Source organism: Ovis aries, chromosome 13, assembly GCF_016772045.2.
Source record: "Ovis aries strain OAR_USU_Benz2616 breed Rambouillet chromosome 13, ARS-UI_Ramb_v3.0, whole genome shotgun sequence".
NCBI classification, from domain to species: Eukaryota; Metazoa; Chordata; class Mammalia; order Artiodactyla; family Bovidae; genus Ovis; species Ovis aries.
In genome coordinates, this window is record NC_056066.1 from 29,318,091 (window position 1) to 29,342,714 (window position 24,624).

The 24,624-nt window shown below is 41.7% G+C and overlaps 1 non-coding gene across 1 annotated transcript; it reads right to left on the reverse strand.

Moving 5' to 3' along the window:
* Nucleotides 1–4,024: 4,024 nt before the first annotated feature.
* On the reverse strand, nucleotides 4,025–4,131 carry LOC114117697 (U6 spliceosomal RNA). The gene has a single exon (XR_003591355.1). It is a non-coding gene; the product is annotated as a U6 spliceosomal RNA (small nuclear RNA).
* Nucleotides 4,132–24,624: the final 20,493 nt, after the last annotated feature.

A 24,624-nucleotide genomic window follows, 5' to 3' on the forward strand; every position in this document is an offset into this window, starting at 1 on the left:
TGATTATCTGAGCAAATAAATTAATTCATTCTACCCTAAAACATTTCAGGTAGAAATAAAAATTGAATTTCCATAGCCTTCTGTGCTGTGCTTAGTCACTTAGTCGTTTCCAACTCTTTGCAACCCCATGGACTGCAGTCTACCAGGCTCCTCTGTCCGTGGGGATTCTCCAGGCAAGAATACTGGAGTGGGTTGCCAAGCTCTCCTCCAGGGAATCTTCCCAACCCAGGGATTGAACCCAGGTCTCCGGCATTGCAAGTGGATTCTTTACCAGACTGAGTCACCAGGGAAGCCCAAGATTACTGGAGTGGGTAGTCTATCCCTCTTCAGGGGATCTACCCGAGCCAGGAATCAGACTGGGGTCTCCTGCATTGCAGGCAGACTACCAGATGAGCTACCAGGGAATCCCCAGTAGCCTTCTATTGACATACAATGTTCAGTGATTCACCTAACCTGGTAAAACATGTGTTAGAGATCATTGTTCAGATTACGTGTTAAATATTTACTGTGATTTCTGAAGTTCACATATTGACAGGCCTTACGTGAATTTGTTATAATATTGCTTCGGTTTGACATTTTTGGTTTTTTGGCTGCAAGGCATGTGGAAATCTTTGCTCCCCAACCAGGGATAGAATCTGCACCCCCTGCATTGTCTTAACCACTGGACCACCAGGGAAGTCACCATTGACTCTTTTTTTTTTTTTTTAATAGGTTCCCTTTAAAATTTTTTAAAATTTATCTATTTTTTGCTATGCTGGCTCTTTGTTGCTATGAGGGCTTTTCTCTAGCTGAGGAGAGAGGGTGGGGGCAAGGAGGGACTGCTCTCCATCTGAGGAACTCAGCCTTGTTTACAGTGGTTTCTCTTGTTGCAGAGCATGGACTCTAAGGTGTGTGGGCTTTAGTAGCTGTGGCTCCAGAGTTCTAGTACACAGGCTCAGATGTTGTGGTGTATGGTCTTAGTTGCTCTGGGGTTTGTGGGATCTTCCCAGACCAGGAATAGAACCAGTGTCTCCTGCATGGCAGGGGGATTCCTTACCACTAAGCCAGGAGGAAAGTCCCCCACTGATTATTCTTAAACAAATGTTTTCAAGTTAGATTCCTCTACCAGGATTCCTTTCTTCTAGGGAATATCTCTTTTACACAAAGATAATGCCTGGCTGTTTTTCCATTTTAAATGAACAAAGTTTGTTGGAGGGGAGTCCAGAATTAGAAAAACAAAGACAATTTGAAACGCATCCTCCTTCATTTGAGGATTTTTCACTGGATTTGCTTTGCTGCCAGGTTCCAGTTGGCCGATCTTTCTTACCCTGTTTTGCCTCCATGATTTTGTTTGGGGTGAAGGAATGGAGAAGACGGTTGACCCTGAGCTGTATCTGAAGCTGGCCGTGGGGTGATGGGGGAACGGAGTGTCCTCTCCTGCTCAGGGAAGCTGCTTTTCATTCACCACGGGACGTGGAGCCTCCGGGCACATCCTACATGGGGCCGTTTTAATTCTCAGTGAGGTCAGAAGATTTTCTTTCCCTCAGGGTTTACAGTCATTTGCAATCTCCCAATCTTTCCACTACCCGTTAGACAAACTCCCTGCCATAAACTGGACAGAACTTCAGAAGACAAAGTTCGCCACCACTCGTGGTGGGCTGGGAAGACAGAGCTCCCTTCTGTGGGGAAGGAGGGAAGGGAAACCTGCCACGGGCTGGGAGTCAGGTGCCCCGCAATGTGCAGACTCTCTCGGTGACCGTCCCCACCCCAGCAGGTAGACATGTGCATTTCCCCTTACAGAGAAAGAAGGCAGCCAGGGAAACCCAGCACAGACTCATAGGGTGAGGAGGAATGCCACACAGCAGGAACTCCAAAAAACACGAAAACAAAACTTGTGGTTTTAGACCTTGTAGAAGTGAAAGGAGAAAAAGAGGTAAGAAGGGAGAGGACTCATGCCTCCATGGAGAAAAGCAGTCCTAGCAGAGGTGAGGCTGGGAAGTCAGTCAGTAATAACTTTATTCACCTTGCAATGACTGAATTAAAAATATATATATATTCCAGGGGCCCCCTTTTGTTGCCAGACAATTGTTTAGGAGCCAGAACTCCATTAGTGAAAGACCAAGTCTCTCCTATCATGGAATTTATGAATAAATTGAATGAAGAAAATGTGGCATATATATACAGTGGAATAAAAGGATGAAATAATGCCATTTGCAGCAACAGCGATGGACCTAGAGGTTGTCATACTAAGCAAAGTAAGCCAGAGAGAGAAAGACAAATACCATATGCTATCACTTGTACGTGGAATCTAAAATATGACACAAATGAACTTATCTGTGAAACAGAAACAGACTCACAGACAGAGAGAACAGACCTGTGGTTGCCAAGGGGCAGGGAGTTGGGAGAGGGATGGAGTGGGAGGTTGAGGTTAGCAGATATAAGCTATTATGTAAAGGATGGATGAACAACAAGGTCCCACTGCGTAGCACAGGCAAGGATATTCAATATTCTGTGATAAGCCATAATGGAAAAGAATAGGAAAAAGAATGTGTATATATATATATGTATAAGAATGTATAAATGTGTACATATGAGTCACTTTTCTGTAGAGTAAAAATTAATATTGTAAATGTAATATTCCAGTACTAGAGATAGATAATAACCAGGTATCTCATTAAGCAAATAAATAGACCATGTAAGTTCAACTGGTAATAGGTGCTGGGAAGTAAAATAAACCAGGGACTAAAGAGTAACGTGTTTGTGCTTAACTGATAAGGAATCAGGGAAGGCTTCTAGGAGGAGGTGATATTTCAACAGAGCACTTGGAATGAGGAGTGAACAAGTCATGTGTGTGATTTATTACTAAAACTAGGGAGTTCTTTTCTTTCCTTCCAGATCAGGATGGAGGTTGTCCCCAGAAGTGGGACCACAGCCCCACTTCTGGAATCACAGAGAGACCAGGGAATTAGAGATCTTCTGTAGCCATGAGGAGGGAGGGGACTAATGTCAGAGTTGTGGCTGGGCTACTGGATCTGAGAAGGGGTAAAAAGGTGGCAATACCCGCAGTTCCTGTGAAGCCGTGACCCAGATTTCAAGCTAGGGTGACAGGGGGTGGAGGAAAAGGTGTGGTTGGCTCTGGAGGGATAGGACATGAATTCCAGCACTGTCACTCATCAACTGGCTGACCTGGACAAGGTATTTGACATCTCTATGGAGAAGGAAATGGCAACCCACTCCAGTATTCTTGCCTAGAGAATCCCAGGGATGGGGGAGCCTGGTGGGCTGCCATCTGTGGGGTCACACAGAGTCGGACATGACTGAAGCGACTTAGCAGCAGCAGCAGCAGCAGCATGCATCAGTTTATTTATCTGGAAATGGGGTTTGAGAGGTCCTTCTGTCATAGGGTTATGACTTGCATTAACTGAGCTAATATGTATGTAGCATCCTTAGGATAGTGCCTGGAACATAATAAATTCTATACATATGTAGCTTTTTAAAAAAATTGGAGTATAATTGCTTTACAATGTTGTGTTATTTTCTGCTGTACAACGAAGTGGGTTGGCTCTATGTACATATATATCCACTCCCCCTTAAGCCTCCCTCCCCCCATTCCACCTCTCTAGGTCATCACAGAGCATTTAGCTGAGCTCTCTGTGCTATACAGCTGCTTCCCACAGTTATGTTTTATACATGGTCGTGTATATATGTCAAACCTATTCCTGCTCTGGGAATAAGTTCTCCTGTACCATTTTCCTATATTCCACATATAGGCGATAATTTACAATATTTGTTTTTCTCTTACTTCATTCTGTATGACAGTCTCTCGTTCCATCCAAGTCTTTACAGATGACTCAATTTCCTTCCTTTTTACACGGCCCACCAGGATGTAGCCCACCAGGCTCTTCTTGCCTGAAATTTTCCAGGCAAGAATACTGGAGTGGGTAGTCCTTCCCTTCACTAGGGGATCTTCTCGACCCAGGGATTGAACCCAGATCTCCTGGATTGCAGATGGGTTCTTCACCATCTGAGCCACCAGGGAAGCCCCCCAAATATGGAATGCTTCATGAATTTGCATGTCATCCTTGCTCAGAGGCCATGCTAGTCTTCTTTATAACGTTCCAATTTTAGTACATGTGCTGCCAAAGCGAGCACTTTTAATGGCTGAGTAGGTTTCCGTTGTATATACGTGCCATATCTTCTCTATGTGTTCCTCTGTTGTTGGCCTGTATCTGTTATTAACACATCACCCTCCTCAGGGGACCCAAAGCTCTCCCCGCTTTTCCTGCACCCCTATTCAAGAGGCTGATTAGACATGGCTGACAATAAGTCATTATTTTACCCTGTCGAAGCCAGTGTCTTCAGGATGTACGTGGCCCCTGCAGCTTTCCTTACTGAATCCAAACATGAAAAGGCTGAATGTTTTCACCTCCCAAACTGTCCAGTGAAATGCACAGGGAAGATGTTGTGGCTTCTGGGAGCTTTTGCTGACTCCTGGAGAGGATTGCTTCCATAGCAATGAATGCAACTTTCTGGCCTCTTTCTACATAGACCTGAGAGGGGGAAAATTACGCACTGAATCTTCCTTCAGAAATCTAGTGACATCTTCGCTGTTGTTCAATCGCTCAGTTGTGTCCGACTCTTTGCAACCCCATGGACAGCAGCACCTTAAGCACCATGCCTTTTAAATCCCTTTGCAGAGAATTCTACTCTACAGCTTGAAGGAATATGCAACAGAAATAGAGAACATGGTGATCGTTTTAAAAAATGCCCTTCTGATCATGCCACTCCTCTGCTTGAGACATTTAATTTTATTTGCTTACTAAAATTCTTTTTTATTTGTTTATTGAGTTGTGCTGAATCTTAGTTGCAGCACGCAGGATTCTGGCTCTTCACTGCTGCATGCAGGGTTTATAACTGGCATGCAAACTCTTAGTTGTGGCATGTGGGATCTAGTTCCCTGACCAAGGGTTGCACCCAGGACTCTGCATTGGGAGTGTGGAGTCTTAGCCACTGGACCACCAGGGAAGTCCCATGTCAAAGACATTTTAATATTAAAAGTGGCCTGTTGCTTCCTGGACAAAGTGCATGCTCCAATTTGAGAACATTCATGCTCAGCCCCTCCCTGCCTTTCCAGCTTCATTAATCCACTCCCTGCAGGCCTCCCCATGGAACATCTTCCAGTTTTTGCAGCCAGTCAAGCTCTTTCCGGTCTCCACTTTTTTTTTTTTTTTTTTTCTGGCCGTGCCTTACAGCATGCAGGATCTTAGTTCCCTGGTCTGGGATTGAACTCATGTCCCCTGCAGTGGAAATGCGGAGTCTTAGCCACGGGACCCCAGGGAAGTGTCTGGCCTTCACTTCTGCTGTGTGCTGCTCCTCAGCCTGGAGCATGGCTCCCTGCTCCCTAGCCTCTGCTGTCCTTTACCTGACCAACCCTAATTCATCCCGAAAGTGTCTGCTTACCATTCTTTCTTCAGGGCAGCCCTCTCGGGTCTTCCAAGTCTGGGTTAGGGGCCCCTCTTAGGGGCTGACTTAGCAACTATCACTTTCCTCATCACTGACAGTATCAAATTGTGACTCAGAGAGGTCTGAGAACCTCCTCAAACATTCCTCATCCAGCTGGACCTTCAGTGTCAGAGTAGGAATTAATGAGTTTGTAGATCGAAGGCATATTCTTTGCTTTCCAGGGGTTTACAGTTTGTTTGATGGGAAGGCTGAAGATTACACTGAACACACAGTTCAGTGAGTTTCTCTAGTGAGTGGGTTTCTAGGAAGATTTTGCCCAAAGTCAGATCACAGAAGACAGAGAGCATTGAGAGATGAGGCTGGGGAAGCGAGCAGGGGGCCAATCACAATGCCTTTGTAAGTGAGATGAAAGAGTGTGCAGTCATCGGAGCACAGTAGGTGACAAAGAATAGTGTTAAGCGAGGGAGATTGGCTTTCCTCAGAGCTGACCACGACAAAACGATTACACATGTCTTATCTGCACAGTCCAGCCCTGATTAGCTTCTTTTTCTCCAGGGAATTGGGAAGCCTCACTTTTCAGACTCACGCTGGTGTGTCACGTCCCAACACTGCCCCTCTTCAGCTGTGCAGTCTGATACAAGTGAGCTCAGTCCTCCAGACAGCAGTATTATTATAGAAACAACAGCAACAATACCAGGACCTACTTAGCTGGAGTCTGAGAATTAAAGGAGATAATAAAGCGAAGGGACTGGAACAGAATACAGAAGTAAATCATAGTGGACAGTAACAGTGACAGGAGAAATAATAATAGGAATCCTACACGTGAGAAGTTGCTCAAGATTGCTAATTATTAGGAAAGTGCAGATCAAAGCTACAAATAAGGTACCGCCTCATACCAATCAGAAGGCCATCACCAAAAGGTCCAAAATAATAAATGCTGGAGAGGGTGTGGAGAAAAGGGAACCCTTCTATACTGTTAGTGGGAATATAATTGATACAGCCACTATGGAAACCAGTATGGAGGTTCTTTACAAAACTGAAAATAGAGTTACCATATTACTCTGCAATCCCACTCTTGGCATATATCCAGAGAAACTCTGATTTGAAAAGATACCTGAACCCCAGTGTTCATAGTGGCACTGTTTATAATAGCCAAGACATGGAAGCAACCTGGATGTCCATTAACAAATTAATGGATAATGAAGATATGGTAAAAGGCTTCTGTGGTGGTCTGGTGGTCTTGAGGATCTGCCTGCCAATGCAGGGGGACATGGGTTCTATTCCTGCTCTGGGAAGGTCAAACAAGCCATGAAGCAACTAAGCCCCTGCACCGTGACTTCTGAGCCCCTGTGGCACAACTACTGAAACCTGAGCACCTAGAACCCAGGCTCTGCAACTAGAGAGTAGCCCACACATAGCAACAAAGACCCAGCACAGCCAAAAATAAATACAATTTTAAAAAGGGGAAGATATGGGACATATATACAATGGAATGCTACTCAGCCATTGAAAAGAATGAAATAATGTCATTTGCAGCAACACGGATGGACATAGAGATTGTCATACTGAGTGAAGCAAGTCAGAGAAAGACAAATATATAATATTACTCATATGTGGAATCTAAAAAATGATACAAATGAGCTTATCTATAAAACAGAAATAGATTAACAGACATAGGAAAAATGCTTATGATTACCAATGGGGAAAGGATTAGGGAGGGATAAATTAGGAGCTTGGGATTAATAGATATGCACGACTACATATAGAATAGATAATCAACAAGGACTTACTGTATAGCAAGGGGTACTATATTCAGTATCTTACAATAAACTAAAATGAAAAAGAATCTGAAAAAGAAAAAATATGTATCTGAATCAGTTTGCTGTACACCTGAAACTAATGCAGCCTTGTAAATCGGCTATGCTTCAATAAAACATAGTAAGAGTGCTACAGAGATTCTTTCAGAGTAACAGCATACAGGGGCTGCTTACACGGTTGTTACCTCTGGGAGTTATGACGAGGCCTCATATTGTGCAGATGCTGTTCCCTGAGGGCAGCCCCCTGGGAGGTCTCCCTCCCCCGCCTCCCTCCCCCACCCCTCCTCTATTGCACAGGATTGACATCGCCCCTTTAGCAGGGAGTCCCTGGAGCTAACGGAGCCCTCACTAAAGCAGAAGTGGACTGTGGAGGGGAGAGAGGAAAGGACAGAAGGGTCTGCGTGGGTAAGAACAGTGTGGAAACCTAAGGAGAAAGAGGCTTTTCTTCTGACCGGCAGAGATTAGCCATGCACTGCCTCCTCCCCCCAACACATAGCATGCATGTTTGCTTGCATATATGTGCATGTCCACACACACACACACACACACACACACACACACACACAGTGAAAAAAGCATGGGGAGGGGAAGCTTGCAGGAGTGGTAGAAAGATATTTATTCTCAGACTTCCCCTTGTGGACTACATAATAGGATAAATGGCTTTAAATTGGGCTAAAAAGACAATTTCCAGTGTTTTCCTGTCCCCCGTGTGTGAGTGTGACAGTCTGGGCTAGAGTCACGCCTCCCTCCCTCTCTTCAGCACCCCAGGAGTGTTGAGCTCAGGTATGTTATTATTACCGCTGCTGTAATTATTTCAACGTGAATGCACGAATTCCCTTCACTGAAGTCCATGGGAGATCTGGATTTCCTTGGGTGATCAAAGTGTAGACTCAAGGTGTGAAAAATGGAGGTCAATTTAGGGTTAATCCTCCCTGGAAATGTGTTTCTGTATTTGAAATTAACCTTATCTAAATACCGATTAGAAAGGCAATCGTTCTTGGGTATTGAGTTGCATCCCCCCATTCTCAAAGCTCTATCTTCTGTTAAGTCTCCCTTCCCTACCACCCTCAGCACCACCACCCCCTCCCCACACTGCTTCAGGCCATTAATCTCTTTTCTTTCTTTTTTTTTTTTCCGTTAATCTCTTAACTCTGCTATGTAGATTTGAATTCCCTTTTTAAAGGGATTGGCACAGAGAAAGATTACTGAAACTAACTGATCTCCCCTCGCCAACCAGGAAGATGAGAACAAGGTGCTTCAGCCTCTTGTCCACATTGACACCATTCACAACCTACTGCCTATTCTAAGAGCAAATGTGAGTTGCTCACAAATACCAGGGCGGCAGATTCCACACTCAGCTTTCAGAGACAACTCCCTTCTTTCTGAATCCAGGTGCAGCAATCCCGTAACTCTAGAGATGAGCTGTGAACGGGGCAGAAATGAAATCGAAACCCTGGGCAAGGGGTAGCCTGAAATCTATTGAGAGACTGAAAGGGAGTGAGGGACTTACCTGAGGGCTTTGCTGGGGTGCCCATGATTTCAGTAATAATTAGGGGGTAATGGTGTCAAAGTTGAAAAATAAAGGGATTTTACCAAAAAAAAAAAAAAAAAGAAAGAAAATATGTATTTTAGAATGAATGCCAATCTCTACTTGAGTTTTGGTATAGTGTTCTGTTCCTATTATTCAAATTGATTTCATTTTTCAATATTGATGCTATTTTATTATTGTTTTTTTAAAGAAGTTGAATTCATTTATTTTTAATAAATAGCTGCCCTGCGTCTTTGTTTCAATGTACTGGCTTCCTGTAGTGGTACAGGGGCGTCTCTAGTTGCAGTGCAGGGGCTTAGTCACCCCATGGCACATGGGAACTTATTTCCATGACCAGGGAGGAAACTCACATGCCCTGTATTGGAAGGTGGATTCTCAACCAGAGGACCTCCAGGGAAATCCCTCAGTACTTACTTTATTATTTTTTTTTTGTTGTTGTTGTTTTTTTTTTAAATTTTTATTAGTACTTACTTTTAAAGGCTGATGGGTTTGTAGGTTTGGATGATTCTGTGATGAAAATCTTTACTGGGGACTCAGTGACTGCTACAAAGATGGACCCCAGAGGGAGGTCCCAGCCAAAGTTGACTTTCCGATGATAGCCTCTAGAAACACCTGATGCATAATAGACAGAGGAAATTAAACTTTGCTTAAAGTATTTGCAGGGAGAGCATCTGAAAGTGCAGAGGCAACATGGTTATGCAGCAACCAGACTGCTCTGTAATAAGAGATGCCTTCCAGTTTAATGCCTCCTTAATAAACTATTGGAGAAGGCAATGGCAACCGACTCCAGTACTCTTGCCTGGAAAATCCCATGGATAGAGGAGCCTGGTAGGCTGCAGTCCATGAGGTCGCTAAGAGTTGGACATGACTGAACGGCTTCACTTTCACTTTTCACTTTCATGCATTGGAGAAGGAAATGGCAACCCACTCAGTGTTCTTGCCTGGAGAATCCCAGGGATGGGGGAGCCTGGTGGGCTGCCGTCTATAGGGTCGCATAGAGTCGGACACGACTGAAGTGACTTAGCAGCAGCAGCAGTAGTAGTAATAAACTATGGAAGACACAGAAACAGTGGTGTTTGCTACTTTTTTTTTTTTTGCCACACTGTGCAGCATGTGGGATCTTAGTTCCCTGACTGGGGATTGAACACATGCCCTCTGCATTGGGAGCATCGAGTCTTAACCACTGGACCTCCAGAAAAGTCCTGTTTGCTACATTTTTATGCAGCAGCATTTGAACCAGTTCTTGGTATCCTTAAAGAATGATTAATTTTCCACCCACCTGAACTAGGCTGCAAGTTTTCTCCCACTGTATATTCGGCCCTTTTTTTTTTCTCCATACCATTGAATTACTGGCCGAGCTGGGGATCTGGTAGCTGGGCGTGGCCATGTGACGAAGACAGGCCAGCGGTTTACAAGCGAAGGGAGGTGAACCACTTCCTCCTTTGTACTTCCTGTCCTTAAGGGGCAAGGCCATGACCTGTTTTTGCCCTCTGTTCTGCAGGCCAGTAGGCAGTTGTGATAGAGCAACTGGCTTGAACCATGAGATGGAAACTGTTTGGAGGATGACAGAGTACATGAAAGAATAACCTGGATCTTTGATGATTATATGGCTTCCATTCCAGCCTTGGATTGCCTTCCCAAACTTTCATGTGAAAGAGAAATAACCGACCGGCTTTTTAAAGCCTTAGTGGTTTTAATCTTTCTCTAACAGCAACCAAACCTGTCCTTACCCATATATTCACATATCAGGCTAGCAGCAGATGCAAACTGTGATTATTTGCCTCAAGAAAAGACTGTCCTTTCTCACCTTTCCTTTTCAACCCATACTCCTTGCGTATTCCTTTGGCAATTTCAATACAAATGGTAGGTTTTAATGTCATACTATTGGATTGGCCCAAAAGTTTGTTCTGGTTTTCTGTAAGATGGTTTTCTGTGAGAAAAACCCAGACAAACTTTTGGGCCAACCCAATATTTCTGTAGTATTTAGGCAGCCGCTTACCCATAGAAAGCTATATTTCTATTCTTCGATGAATCAGATGACCCCGTACATTCATCTTTAGATGTTTGTTGAATGCGTGTTCTAAGCTAGACTGAGTCTCTGATTTTTGACAAACAAACAGATCTCAGATTTATGTGCATCACATGCAAAGAAAATGCTGTTTTGTATTGAGAATTACTCTAGTTGGCTAAGAGGCAGTTTCTAGGAGGAAAAGATAAAGTCCCATGCAAGATTTCAAAATCTCTTTCCAAATTCTCAAATTTCCATTTTTTAAACTCAGCTTACTATAGTTTGGCTTCCCTCATAGCTCAGTTGGTAAAGAATCCACCTGCAATGCAGGAGACCCCGGTTCGATTCCTGGGCTGGGAAGATCTGCTGGAAAAGGGATAGGCTACCCACTCCAGTATTCTTGGGCTTCCCTTGTGATTCAGCTGGTAAAGAATCTGCCCACAATGCAGGAGACCTGGGTTCGATTCCTGGGTTGGGAATATCCCCTGGAGAAGGGAAAGGCTACGCACTCCAGTATTCTGGTCTGGAGAATCCCATGGACTGTATAGACCATGGGGTCTCAAATAGTCGGACATGACTGAATGACTTTCACTTTACTCACTTTATTGTAGTTTAAGCAAATAAAGAACATAGTCACTCATCAGAAGGATGTTTCATTCAGAATTCCAGCTTTGTGTGTACTTTTAGAAAAAGCACTAGGATTTCTGTGTGTTCACATACCCATAAGGATTCAAGGGCTTTACATTGGCTAATGTAGTCCTTACAACATGAGGTGGGTAGTGCACCTTGCTATTATCTCCATTAAGTAGATGATGAAACTAACACTCAGAGAGGCTGAGTGACATGGTAAAATCTGTATGCCTAGCAGTGGCACAGTCAAGACTTGAATCCTTATCTGACTTCCAGACTCCAAACTCTTAACCCAACTCTGTACTGCATGTTTACACACATAGTTAAAAACCAGTGGACTTTTTGTGGTGTTTCTAATAGCTTTTTTCTCTGGCTCAGCTATCATGACCCTATTTTTATGTAGCACTTATAAATGTCTTGTTGTTAATGTAAAGAAGTCACAGGCAAGAAGCTGGGAAAATATTCTAATAGTATACTGATTACATCCATGTTATCAACATGTAGAAATATTTTTTAAAGTTTTTATTTATTTATTTGGCTTCCCTGGATCTTACTGTCAAGATGTATATATATATATATATATATATATATATATATATATATACACTTAATATTTATTTGTATTTACTTATTTATTTGGCTGCCCTGGGGCTTAGTTGCAGCATGCTGGATCTAGTTTCCTAACCAGGGATTGAATCTTGGCCTCCTGCCCTGGGAGTGCAGAGTCTTAGCCACTGGACCACGAGTGAAGTCCCAACATTTAGAATTATTTGACTTTGGTTGTTTCTGATAGTGAAGGATAATTGGTAGCACTGATAGCATTGAGAGAAGCACTGATAGCATTGAGAGAAGGAATTTAATAGCAACAAGCCTCACTGTAACTAAAAGACATAATGATACAGCAATGAATTAACTTTTTCTAAACTAATAAATTAAAAAATTAACATTGCATTATTACCTCTATGTTCCTACTGAAGAGAACATCTCTAGAACTCTCACTTCTAAATAAAAATAGCCCTTGATGACTACATTAATCAAATATTCTTTGTGGGCCAAATATTGGTCTTTCTAAGGTATCCTTTTAGACTGATAGCATATAGAAACAAGACTAGTGAGGAAAGTGAATATATAAGCTAGAGAATTCTATTTTATTCCCTAAATGAAATATAGGTTTAAAGTAATGAGCCTAATTTTCTTACGTGTGAGTGGCTGTGAGGGTGTAGTTCCATAAAAATTTTAAGTATGACAGTAACAGTAGAATAATTGTAGAGTTCTTTTTAATTTAAATTTTTATATTTTCCCCTCAATGTCCCCCCCTCCACCTTTTTAAAAATTTACAATGGTGTATTAGTTTCAGGTGCATAGCAAGATGATTTAGTTATATATAAAATATATATATGTATATTTTTCAGATTCTTTTCCCTTGGAGGTTATCATAAAATACTGAGCATAGTTCCCAATTGTATAGTTTAAAATTTTTGTTTATTTATTTGGCTGAGACAGGTCTTAGCTGCAGCATGCAGGCTGTTAGTTGCAGCATGCAGGATCTAGTTTCCCCACCAGGGACCAAACCCGGGCCCCTTATATTAGGAGTGAAGAGCCTTAACCAAAGGAATCATTGGGACACAATGGTCCTTTGGGATGCTTATTTTTAAAAAGTAACAAATTACAGAAAATGTATTCATTGACAGTAAGACTGGAGAAACAGATAGCTTTCTCTCTGACTAAAATTCTTCCAGCAACCAAATTGCTTATCTGTTTTGGCCTCAGCTGGTTGCTGAATAACTGGTGGAAACCTGTCCTTTCTCTACTTCTCTAAGTTAAACTTTAAAAAATCCTAGCAATCTTTCCAGGAATGTTCTGTGCATCCTGAAAAGATACTGGTCTTCCTGTTTAATTCTCCTGTGTTCTGAGAAATACGTGGGATTTAAAACAGTGATAAAGAGACGTGACAGGCATCTGAAGAGGTGACAGAAGCTCAGTTTCCAAAGAGCAGTCTGCAAGACTTTTGTTACTCTCATTTCAAATGTGAGAGAGCAGTGCTCTCTGCCTATGTGAATATCCACGACCAACAAATGACAGCCTAAGAGAACAGAGTCTGATAAAAATGAAGTTGATTGTCCATAGCCACCTGCCAGCTGAAATCTGTTGATAAGCACTCCATAAACTGTAATATGAACAGCTCTTCCTCCAGTTTCAGAGGGGAGCCAGCTACACCCACCATACAGATAACAGTCTCAGGTTCTCCAGTCTGGAGGGAAAAGGTTATAAATAAGTCTCTTCTTTCTCCTTAACCTAGCTGCTGTGCAAAGGAAACTGGCCAATCAGTGACATTGGTCACCCACATTGATCCTGGTTTATGCAACCTAAGAGTGGGAACCAACAGTGCAAACTCTTTCCGAGTCATAGAGCAGTTCTACTCAGTGTCACGTCGACACCATTAATCACTGTTCCTAGGGCCAGAGGATCCTTTGGTTAATGGTGTGACTTCCTGAGCTGGGCTTCTCACTATCAGCAGGATTTATGCCTCATTATTCTCTTGGCTCAAGAGTTCCTCACATTTCATAAGGTTTTCCTCTTCCCACAGGATGAGGAGGAAGAGGACGACTCCCATTCTGTGTTGTGCTTTGTTTTTTCCTTTGAATTGTGAATGATCTCTGCTCTTCACCCTCATAAGCCATGGCTGTAATTGATGGGTTCCTAGATTTATTGGTTCAATTAAGGCTCTGTCTACATGACACTAACTGGGAGGTTTGGTCTAGCTCCTGATGGAAGTTGTGAGTTGGGTGATGAAAAGGAATGACCTGATTGCTGCTCAGTTGACTAGAACCTGTCCAAGTGGCCCCTGAACTGTGAGGAAATAACCAAGGAACATTCTGTGACGGTATGATGGAAAGGAAATCTGAAGCCTTTTCAAAATATCTCCTTGACAAGGTGTCTTTTGCACCCCCTATTTTTATGGCATAGCAATTCTAGTCTTGTTTCTGCCAAGTATAGCTACCTGTCTATTATTTTCTGTTAACCAGCTATGTATGTATGCATACTAAGTCAATTCAGTTATGTCTGACTCTTTGCGACCCTATGAACTGTTGCCTGCTAGGTTCCTCTGTCCATGGGATTCTCCAGGCAAGAATACTGAAGTGTGTTGCCATGCCCTCCTCCAGGGGATCTTCCCAACCCATGAATTGAACCCATGTCTCTTATGTCTCCTGCATTGGCAGGCAGGTTCTTACCACTAGCGCCACCTGGGAAGCACATTAACCAGCTATGAGGTGTCAGTAAAATGTGAGTTTTGGGGAGGTCAGTCATAACAACCCCTGAATTCCTGGTTCATCAAGTTATTCGGATATGATGTCATAAGCTATCCGACCTGAGGGAAACACTCAGGTTGGAAAAGTGATTTAAAACCAACAGAAATGCTATTGCAGACATGTAGGTAGCCTATTACCCTCTTGTTTCCCTAGACTTCCACACTCACAGAACCCCAGCAGACTGAGGTATTTGGGGCCAATGTGCTTGGTGGGTCTTCCCAGCCTCCGGAGTGAACATTGATACTGCAAGTCCATTTCCCTTGCCTGTTCCAAGAATACATGGATTCAGACATGTGACATAAGGAGTCAAATGTCTGGAGAAGGAATTGGCTGGAGGTTTTGAGAAAGTTTTGTGCTCTGTGAAAAGTCAATATGGGAGAAATAACCGTCGTTTTCCACCTCTGGACAAGCTTCTGTGATGAGATGACTTTGGAAGCTGCTGTACCAGTCTTGCCACTTTTGGCGGGAAATGAAGAGTGGGTAAATGAACAGTGGCAGTTCTAACAAGTTGAGGACAGAAAATTGACAGAAACACATTCACTGAAGGACTAATTATCCTAGAACCACATTTCCTTGTTTTTTTTTGAAAAATTATATGGGATAATGAACCCCTTCTTGTTCCCCTAATCCCCAATGTACCATTATTTGAGTTTTCTGCAACTTGTAGCTGAAAAACATTCCAACAGATCTAAGCATGAAACCAGGGTAATATCACCATTGAAAGCATGATGTCATGCTCTGAAACCTTCAGCAAAACTGATCCTCTTGGCTCTGATACAAGTTGAAGCTCTCTCAAAGAAGCCCTATCAAAGAAAAAAAAAAAAGTTCTGGATTAAATATCAGAAATTAGAGGAGACACCCATAAATTCAGAGAGGAAGTCAAATCTAGAACTTGATTGTGAGGGCAAAAATGATATTGATCCTTACTGTGGAGAATGAAATATACACATTTTGCTAAGTGAAAGAGGTTAGACACAGAAAGCACGTACTGTGACAACTCCTTTATATGAAATGTCCAGAATAAGCAAGTCCACAGAAACAAAAGCACATTTGTGTTTGCCAGGGCTGGGAGTCGGGTGGGCTGTGGGAAGGGGTTGGGGGGCAAAACAGTACCGGATTTCCTGTTTGGATGACGTAGATGTTCTGGAACTAGATAGTGGTGATGGTTGCATAGCACTAAGTGCGCAGTCACTAAACTATATACTGAAGATTATTACGTGGCCAAGTTTATGCTATGTGTGGTTTCACCACAACCAAAACATTTTTAAAGAATCATGAAATAAGCACAGAGCCACAGTGATGAGATAAAAAAAAGGCACTCCTGTTCATGAACTAAATTCATCCAGTCTTTGAAAAAAACTTCAATTTAGAAAGATGGTAACGATAACCCTGTATGCAAGACAGCAAAAGAGACACAGATGTATAGAACAGACTTTTGGACTCTGTGGGAGAGGGAGAGGGTGGGATGATTTGGGAGAATGGCATTGAAACATGTATAATATCATGTAAGAAATGAATTGCCAGTCTAGGTTCGATGCAGGATACAGGATGCTTGGGACTGGTGCACTGGGATGACCCAGAGAGATGGTATGGGGAGGAAGGTAGGAAGGGGGTTCAGGATTGGGAACTCATGTACACCCATGGCAGATTCATGTTGATGTATGGCAAAACCAATACAGTATTGTAAAGTAAAATAAAGTGGAAAAAAAAAAAAAAAGACAGGAAAGCCTAGCGTGCTGCAAACCCATGGGGTCATAAAAAGTCAGACAAAATTTAGTGACTGAACAAAAAAATAATAAGTTGAACACATTAGAAAATGGAAAATTTGGAAATAAAAATTAAAATATATTAAAAAAATAAAAAGTGTTGTTTTTTCCCACCTTTTAAGATAAATTAAATTGTGGCTATTGACAAAATACATTGTCAGTTGATTGTCATGTCCTAAGGGCTACCAATCAGCTGTGAAACATTTATGAGGCCCTTGTCTATTCCAGGACTGACCTAAGCTCTGAAAATGAGAAGTGAAGAGTTGCTTAAGAAAAACCTTGTCTGAAAATAAAATTTTGATTCTGTTGACTAAGCCTCTTTCATGGAGAAAAGCCATGCTTATACAAATAAAAAGAGTTACCAGCTCTCAATGGAACAGAGTAAAATATTTAACTCTAGTTGGAAGTATGAACTTCTGATTGATGTGACCAAGTTCTAGAAAAAAGTGGAGATCAATGTTGCCAATATTTTATGCAGTCTGGTAAGGTAAAGCTGTAGTTTCAGTTCCAGTTCAATATGGTTGTCCAATAGAGAATCTGAGCTACTTAGTTGAAGATAAGCTGTCCTTTCATTGTGTATAACAGCATCAATGTCATTACTAATATCCCTGTTACTCTGAGTACTGCAGCTATTGATTAAACAATTGAATAGGCTCAATTATCATTACTTAACTGAGACACACATTACATATTTGAAGCAGTTACTGCTTCTTATTTTTCAATGAGGATGAATAATTTTATTTCCCCCAAACATTTGTTTTGGAACACAACTGACAAAGTAAGTCAATAAGAAGTGGAGAGATTGTTTGGAGAACTGGGCTTCCAGATTGGGCTAGAAGTATGAGTAGGTATACCTTTAAGTGTGTACTTGTGTTTTTAACAATCCCTGTTTCAAAGAGTGTATGTTGTGGCTTCCTAAATGTGGATCCATTGTTGGTGGACATGCATGATCTTTGTTAATTTTTTGGTATATTAATTAAGTCTTATCTTTTTTGTCTCCATCTCATCATTTCTCTGTCTCTTTCTCAAGATTTGTACAAACTGAAGAAGCCTGGAGGGAACCAAGTGTTGTGCCTTAGATGTATGTGTGTGTGTATGGGTGTGTGCTCTGTCGCATCCAACTCTTTGTGATCCCATGGTCTGTAGCCCGCCAGGCTCGTCTGTCCATGGAATTTTCCAGGCAAGAATACTGGAGTGGGTAGCCATTTCTTACTCCAAGGGGTATTCCCAACCCAGGGACTGAATCTGCCTCTCTTGCATCTCCTGCATTGGCGGACAGATTCTTTACCACTGAGCCACCTGGGAAGCCCCACCTTAGGTGTAGGACAGAGAAAATTATTTAAGGAAAATTTGCCTGTAATGGGTGTGTTCTCTTAGCTCTTAAAAGGAAGACACCTTTAATTAGAATTGATCTTGGGATGAGGCCCTTTTATAGAGCGTGAACTCCTATAGTTCAGAGAGCAGTTAAACATAAGATTGGAGATTTCAGTGGCTTTGGGAAAGACTTTAGTGGAGTGGCTTTATTCTTTCTTGCTTTGCTACACTGTATGCTGAAGGGATTCTGTGAGATTGGATTTCTGATTTTATTTTGGTTTATCAAAAGGGAACAGGGAAATTTTGAAGTGGGTGATTCACACCCAGTCTTTTAGTAATTTTCCAGCAGGCTACACTGAGCTCTGGTCATAAATCTCAATAGAAGATGGTTTCCTTCCCTCTGCTGGCAACCAGCCTTGTTTCCTCAGACCATTAATCTGTGGAGAGCATCCCCAAACCTTCGCGTCCCCTCCTCCTCTGAATCTCGAGGTCTCATGGAGTGGGAGAAAGTACAGCTGACAATCGCTGTTTTCTCTTGCGTAGGATGAACCTCCCTTTGATCTTGACTCTTGACTTTATGGCAGCCAGCCATATCCCGGAAGGAAGAAGCAGGACAAGAGTTGGGGCAAGTCATATTTATTTTAGAGGACCCCAAACAGGCAGGAAGAACATTCAAATACGAATAGCTATACATACCATGGAGCAGAGCAGTGCAGAAATCTGCAAAATGTGATTCAAAAAAAGACGGTCTTGAAAAGTTTGAAAATCCTAGAATGCCATCTTTCAAGGGACCAGAAACATTATCAGGAAGAATGCACGACCCAGGATCAGTTGCTTTTATGAGATCATGTGATGGCTAGGGGAAGGGTGGATGGAAATCAAAGGATTTGCCTCTCCTATTGGCATGGTTTCCAGTCCCCGATTTCCCTGCTTGTTGTGATAACTGGACTGGACTCATGTCTTACTCCTTGCAGAGCCAACACCAACACTGAGATTAGGAATGCATGTTAGGCAGTGCCTTCTCCCAAGCAGCTGTCTCATGTCTTATTTAGAGAGCATCACCTTATATAAATCAACAGGAAAATATCTCTGCCTGTCTCCTGGAGCAAAGGGTAGCCCAGTAACCTACTTCCCATGAAGTGGAACTGAAATCCTGCGCACGTGCACCCAAGGGCCTGGCTCCTGGCCCTCAGCTGGCCATCTGTTTGCTGGAAAACAGGACCACCTTCTCTCTGGGGGGGCTTAGATGGGTAGGCATTTTGCTTTTAGGTTAGGCCAGGGCTGTATGTTTGTTTTCTGTGGGACAGTATTTAAATTGCAAACACCCTATTCTAGTTAAGGAAGTCTTTCTTTGGAAAATATTTGCTATCCTGGGAAGGTGATGTGCAGGTTCTATGGCTCCCATCATCCACCTTTGAGTTAAAATTTGGAGTTTTTGTTGTTCAATCACTCAGTTGTGTTCAACACTTTGTAACCCCATGGACTGAAGCATGCCAGGCTTCCCTGTCCTTCACCATCTCCCAGAGCTTGCTCAAACTCATGTCCATTGAGTAGGTGATGCCATTCAGCCATCTCTTCCTTTGTTGTCCCCTTTTCCTCCTGCCTTCAATCTTTCCCAGCAGGGTCTTTTCTAATGAGTCAACTCTTTGCAACGGTGGTCAGAGTATTGGAACTTAGGCTTCCGCGTCAGTCCTTCCAATCAGTATTCATGATTGATTTCCTTTAGGATCGACTGGTTTGATTTCCTTATAGTCCAAGGGACTCTCAAGAGTCTTCTCCAACAACACAGTTCAAAAGCATCAATTCTTCAGCACTCAGCATTTTTAATGGTCCAACTATCACATCCATATAAGACTACTGGGTTTGGAGAACCTTCAGAAATCTTGGAAAGTATAAGCTCTCTTTTCTCTTATCTAGTTTGGTTGAGTGATCCTTTTTCTGTATCTGGGCCAGCTAGCATTGTGAATAGAGCTAAAGGATTTTCCTTCTGTGGCTCTCTGATGAGCCAAATTGATGAGCAAATTAATGAATCTGGAGTAAGGTGGCTTGAGTTGGAATTGAAGGTAAGTAATTCACCTTTAATGACTTATGGAAGTGAATGATTCCTAAAGGGAAGCTCCTTTAAGTGATACCAAAAGATTATTGATAAATAGGATTATTGTTGTATAGTTTTAAATAGTCTCTATGATGTAAATTACCCTAACATTGCATTTTTCTTTGAGTACTATACAGAAATGTATCTCTATAAGTACATCTAATATCTAATTTAATAAAATAAATAATATTTAGGTGAAGCATCAAGGTGTCCCTTTTCCTTAATCCTTGGTAAGCAGAAAGAAAAAGTCTTATGAACCCAATATTCATTGCATCTTCACTGCAAGCAATTTCTTTGCTTTCATAAAACTATCTGAATATGAAGAAATCACAGTACACAAACACTGGAAAGTTTGATAGATTGCAGGATAAAAGATCATTAGCTTTATAAATGTATTGAATGTGAGGTTAAATTTAGTAGCAAGAACCACAAGTTTATTTTCTTTTTTATACTGCTATTATATGTATTTATTCTATCAGTATGTATTCTCTGTATATCATTTAAAAAATTCAGAAAATAACAAGAAAAGAATAAATATCCTGGGACTTGCCTGGTGGTTCAGTGGCTGAGACTTTGCACTCCCTATTTAGGGGACCCAGGTTTGATCCCTGGTTTCATGAAACTAGATCCCACATGCCACAGCTAAGAGTCCACAGTTTACAGTTAAAGAACTCACATGCTGCAGTGAAGATTATCATGTGGGCTGCAACTGACATCTGTTGCCACCAAATAAATAAATATTTTTTACAGTGAATTTATGAAGAAAAGAATAAAAATCCCTAACAATCAAAATTTCCAGAGATTAAACACTACTAAAATGTTGGTATACTGCCTTCCACTCTTAATATATAGCCTATATGTGTATCATAAATATTATATATTCTGCTGCTAAGTCGCTTCAGTCATGTCTGACTCTGTGCGACCCCATAGACGGCAGCCTACCAGGCTCCCCCGTCCCTGGGATTCTCCAGGCAAGAACACTGGAGTGGGTTGCCATTTCCTTCTCCAATGCATGAAAGTGAAGTGAAAGTGAAGTCACTCAGTCGTGTCCGACTCTTAGGGACCCCATGGACTGCAGCCTACCAGGCTCCTCCGTCCATGGGATTTTCCAGGCAAGGGTACTGGAGTGGGGTGCCATTGCCTTCTCCATTATATATTCTATGATATGCATATATGTATTATACATATATAATGCATATGTGTTGTTGTTATTCAGTCGCTAAGTCATGTCTGACTCTTTGGAACCCCATGGACTGTAACATGCCAGGTTCCTCTGTCTTCCACTATCTCCCGGAGTTTGCTCAAACTCATGTCCATTGAGTCAGTAATGCTATCTAACCATCTCATCCTCTGATGCCCCCCTCTCCTTTTGCCTTCAGCCTTTCCCCAAATCAGGGTGTTTTCCAGTGAGTCAGCTCTTCGCATCAGGTGGCCAAACTATTGCAGCTCTAGCTTTAGCAGCAATCTTTCCAATGAATATTCAGGGATAATTTTCAATAGGATTAGCTGATTTGATCTCTTTGCTGTCCAAGGGACTGTCAATAGTCTTGTCCAGCACCACAATTAGAAAGCATTAATTCTTTGGTGCTCAGCTTTCTTTACGGTCCAAGTCTCACTTCCATACATGACTATTGGGCAAACCATAGCTTTGACAATATGGACCTTTGTTGGCAAAGAGTTTGTTCTGCTTTTTAATACGTTGTCTAGGTTTGTTATAGCTTTCCTTCCAAGGAGCAAGCGTCTTTTAATTTCATGGCTGCAGTCACGATCCATAGTGATTTTGGAGCCCAAGAAAAGAAAATTTGTCACTGTTTCTACTTTTTCCCCTTCTATTTGCCATGAAGTGATGGAACTTAGTGTTGCGTTTCAAGCCAGTTTTTTCACTCTCCTCTTTTACCCTCATCAAGAGGCTCTTTATTTCCTGTTTATTTTCTGCCATTAGAGTGGTATCATCTGCATATCTGAGATTATTGGTATTTCTCCTGGCAATCTTGATTCCAACTTGTGATTCATCCAGCTGGCATTTCACACGATGTACTCTGCATATGAATTAAATCAGCAGAGTGACAATATACAGCCTTGTTGCACTCCTTTCCCAATCTTGAACCAGTCTGTTGTTCCATGTTTGGTTCTAACTGTTGCTTTGACTTGCATACAGGTTTCTCAGGAGACAGGAAAGATGGTCTGGTATTTCCATCTGTCTAAGAATTTTCTGCAGTTTGTTGTGATCCACATTGTCAAAGGCTGTAGTGTAGTTAATGAAGCAGAAGTAGATGTTTTTATGGAATTCTCTTGCTTTCTCTACGATCTAACGAATTTTGGCAATTTGGTCTCTGGTTCCTCTGCCTTTTCTATACCCAGCTTGTACATCTGAAAATTTTCAGTTTGTGTACTGCTGAAGCCTAACTTGAAGGCTTTTGTGCATAATCTAGCTAGCATGTGAAATGAGTGCAATTGTATAGTAGTTTAAACATTCTTTTGCACTGTGTTTTTTTTTGGATTAAAATGAAAACTAACTGTTTCCAGTGGCCACTGTGGCTACTTATGAATTTTCCAAATTTGCTGGCATATTGAGTACAGCACTTTATTTAAAATAGCTGAGCTCAGCTGGAATTCTATCACCTCCACTAGCTTTGTTCACGATAATGCTTACTAAGGCCCACTTGACTTCAGACTCCAGGATGTCCAGCTCTAGATGAATGACCACACCATTGGTTATTTGGGTCATTAAGATATTTTTTGTATAGTTTTTCCATGTTTATACATATAATTACAAAATTTAGCCTATATCTTATATATAATTTTGTGTCCTATTATTTTCATAACCTTGTAGTGCTTTTCAATTATTATTTAATTTTCAAGAACATTTTGGTAATTATGGGTTGCATAAAGTCATGTGATGGTTTTTCCAGTGGTCATGTATGGATGTGAGAGTTGGACTGTGAAGAAAGCTGAGCGCCAAAGAATTGATGCTTTTGAACTGTGGTGTTGGAGAAGACTCTTGAGAGTCCCTTGAACTGCAAGGAGATCCAACCAGTCCATTCTGAAGGAGATCAGCCCTGGGATTTCTTTGGAGGGAATGATGCTAAAGCTGAAACTCCAGGACTTTGGCCACCTCATGCGAAGAGTTGACTCATTGGAAAAGACTCTGATGCTGGGAGGGATTGGAGGCAGGAGGAAAAGGGGATGACAGAGGATGAGATGGCTGGATGGCATCACTGACTCAATGGATGTGAGTCTGAGTGAACTCCGGGAGATGGTGATGGACAGGGAGGCCTGGCATGATGTCATTCATGGGGTCGCAAAGAGTCAGACATGACTGAGCGACTGAACTGAACTGAAAGTCATGTGATGGAATACCTATGTTCTAGTAGATTGGTCTATATTCCCTTCTATTGCTTTATTAGATATTATTTAAAGTTAAACTGTAAACACAACTAATCATACATGTGTGTCAAGATTTCTTCCACCAATGCTATTTTTTACTAATCTTTACTCTCCTGGTTCTTGACTCTATAAACCATGGGCTGTATCAACCGCTTTCCAATCCTTAGTAATCTCCAGGAAATCTAGTAAGTGTTTTGAGAGTGCAGTCATTAGTTACTTTTTCTTACTCATATGAGCAACATGGTATTTAGCTTCTGGGTGGTTTGTTTCAGTGCAGTGGAATAGTTTGTAGCTTATTCTGTTATCAGAGCTGTCACCTCTCTAAAGTGTTCCCCAGCTGGGAAAAATCTTCTTTGTCTTTTTTCCTCTAAAAAGACAGCAGAAAATGAAACATTTTATCAAGCTGTTTTATACATTAAACAATTTTTTATGTATACATCTCCCTTTTTAGATTGCTTTATTTTAAACAAAGTTAAATTATCTGGATGAAAAATAGAAATTCACTCTACTCTACAGATTTGGTACTTTAAAAAGAAATTTTCCAGAAATTTTAAGGTATTTGTGAAATTTGTCTGAATAATTTAAAGAAATAAAAGAGTTGAAGTTTTCATACTTTCTCCCAGTGCACTATCATTGTATTGATGTAATTGTTTTCCTTTGTCTTTCATTTTTTAAAAGATATTTTATTGCCATGGAACTTTTGTGGTTACAAAACAGGGATGCTCAAAGAGCATCATTTTCCAGGGTCCAAAGTAGTCTCTGCTCTCCTCTCTCACCACTGAGCTCCTGTCTGCTGGCTGGAGCTCTTCAGGGCCTTTTGATTTCAGGTTGAATTGTATATTGGACGTTTTAAGGGAATTTGACTGTAGACAGACTGAAGCAGTTATTCTGCCATCTGTGATGTGTGAGTCTAATCATAGCCACTTTCTTGACCAGCCAGTCTGGGAATGGCCAGATTGAATGTCTCATGGAGAGAGCTCAACCTAGGAAATGAGGTCTGGCTGAAGCCTTGCCAAACGACTGTCTAAAGGTTAGGAAACTAAAGTTACAGTCATGGGTCTGCCATTTGGCTGTGTGGCCTTGGGCAAAACACTGTGACTTCCTGAGATTTATTTTTTTCCTCTGTAAAATGGGAAGATTGGTACTGTTGTGCCTACTTTCTAGAGTTATGGTGAGAATTCAATGGGAAGATGAGTGGAAAGGCACTTTGTAAAGCACACAGTCCTAGACAATTCTGGGGTTAAAGTTATTGTTGTATAAAGTGTGATAGGGTGAAAGTGGCTGTAAGAATATGGGCATGATCAA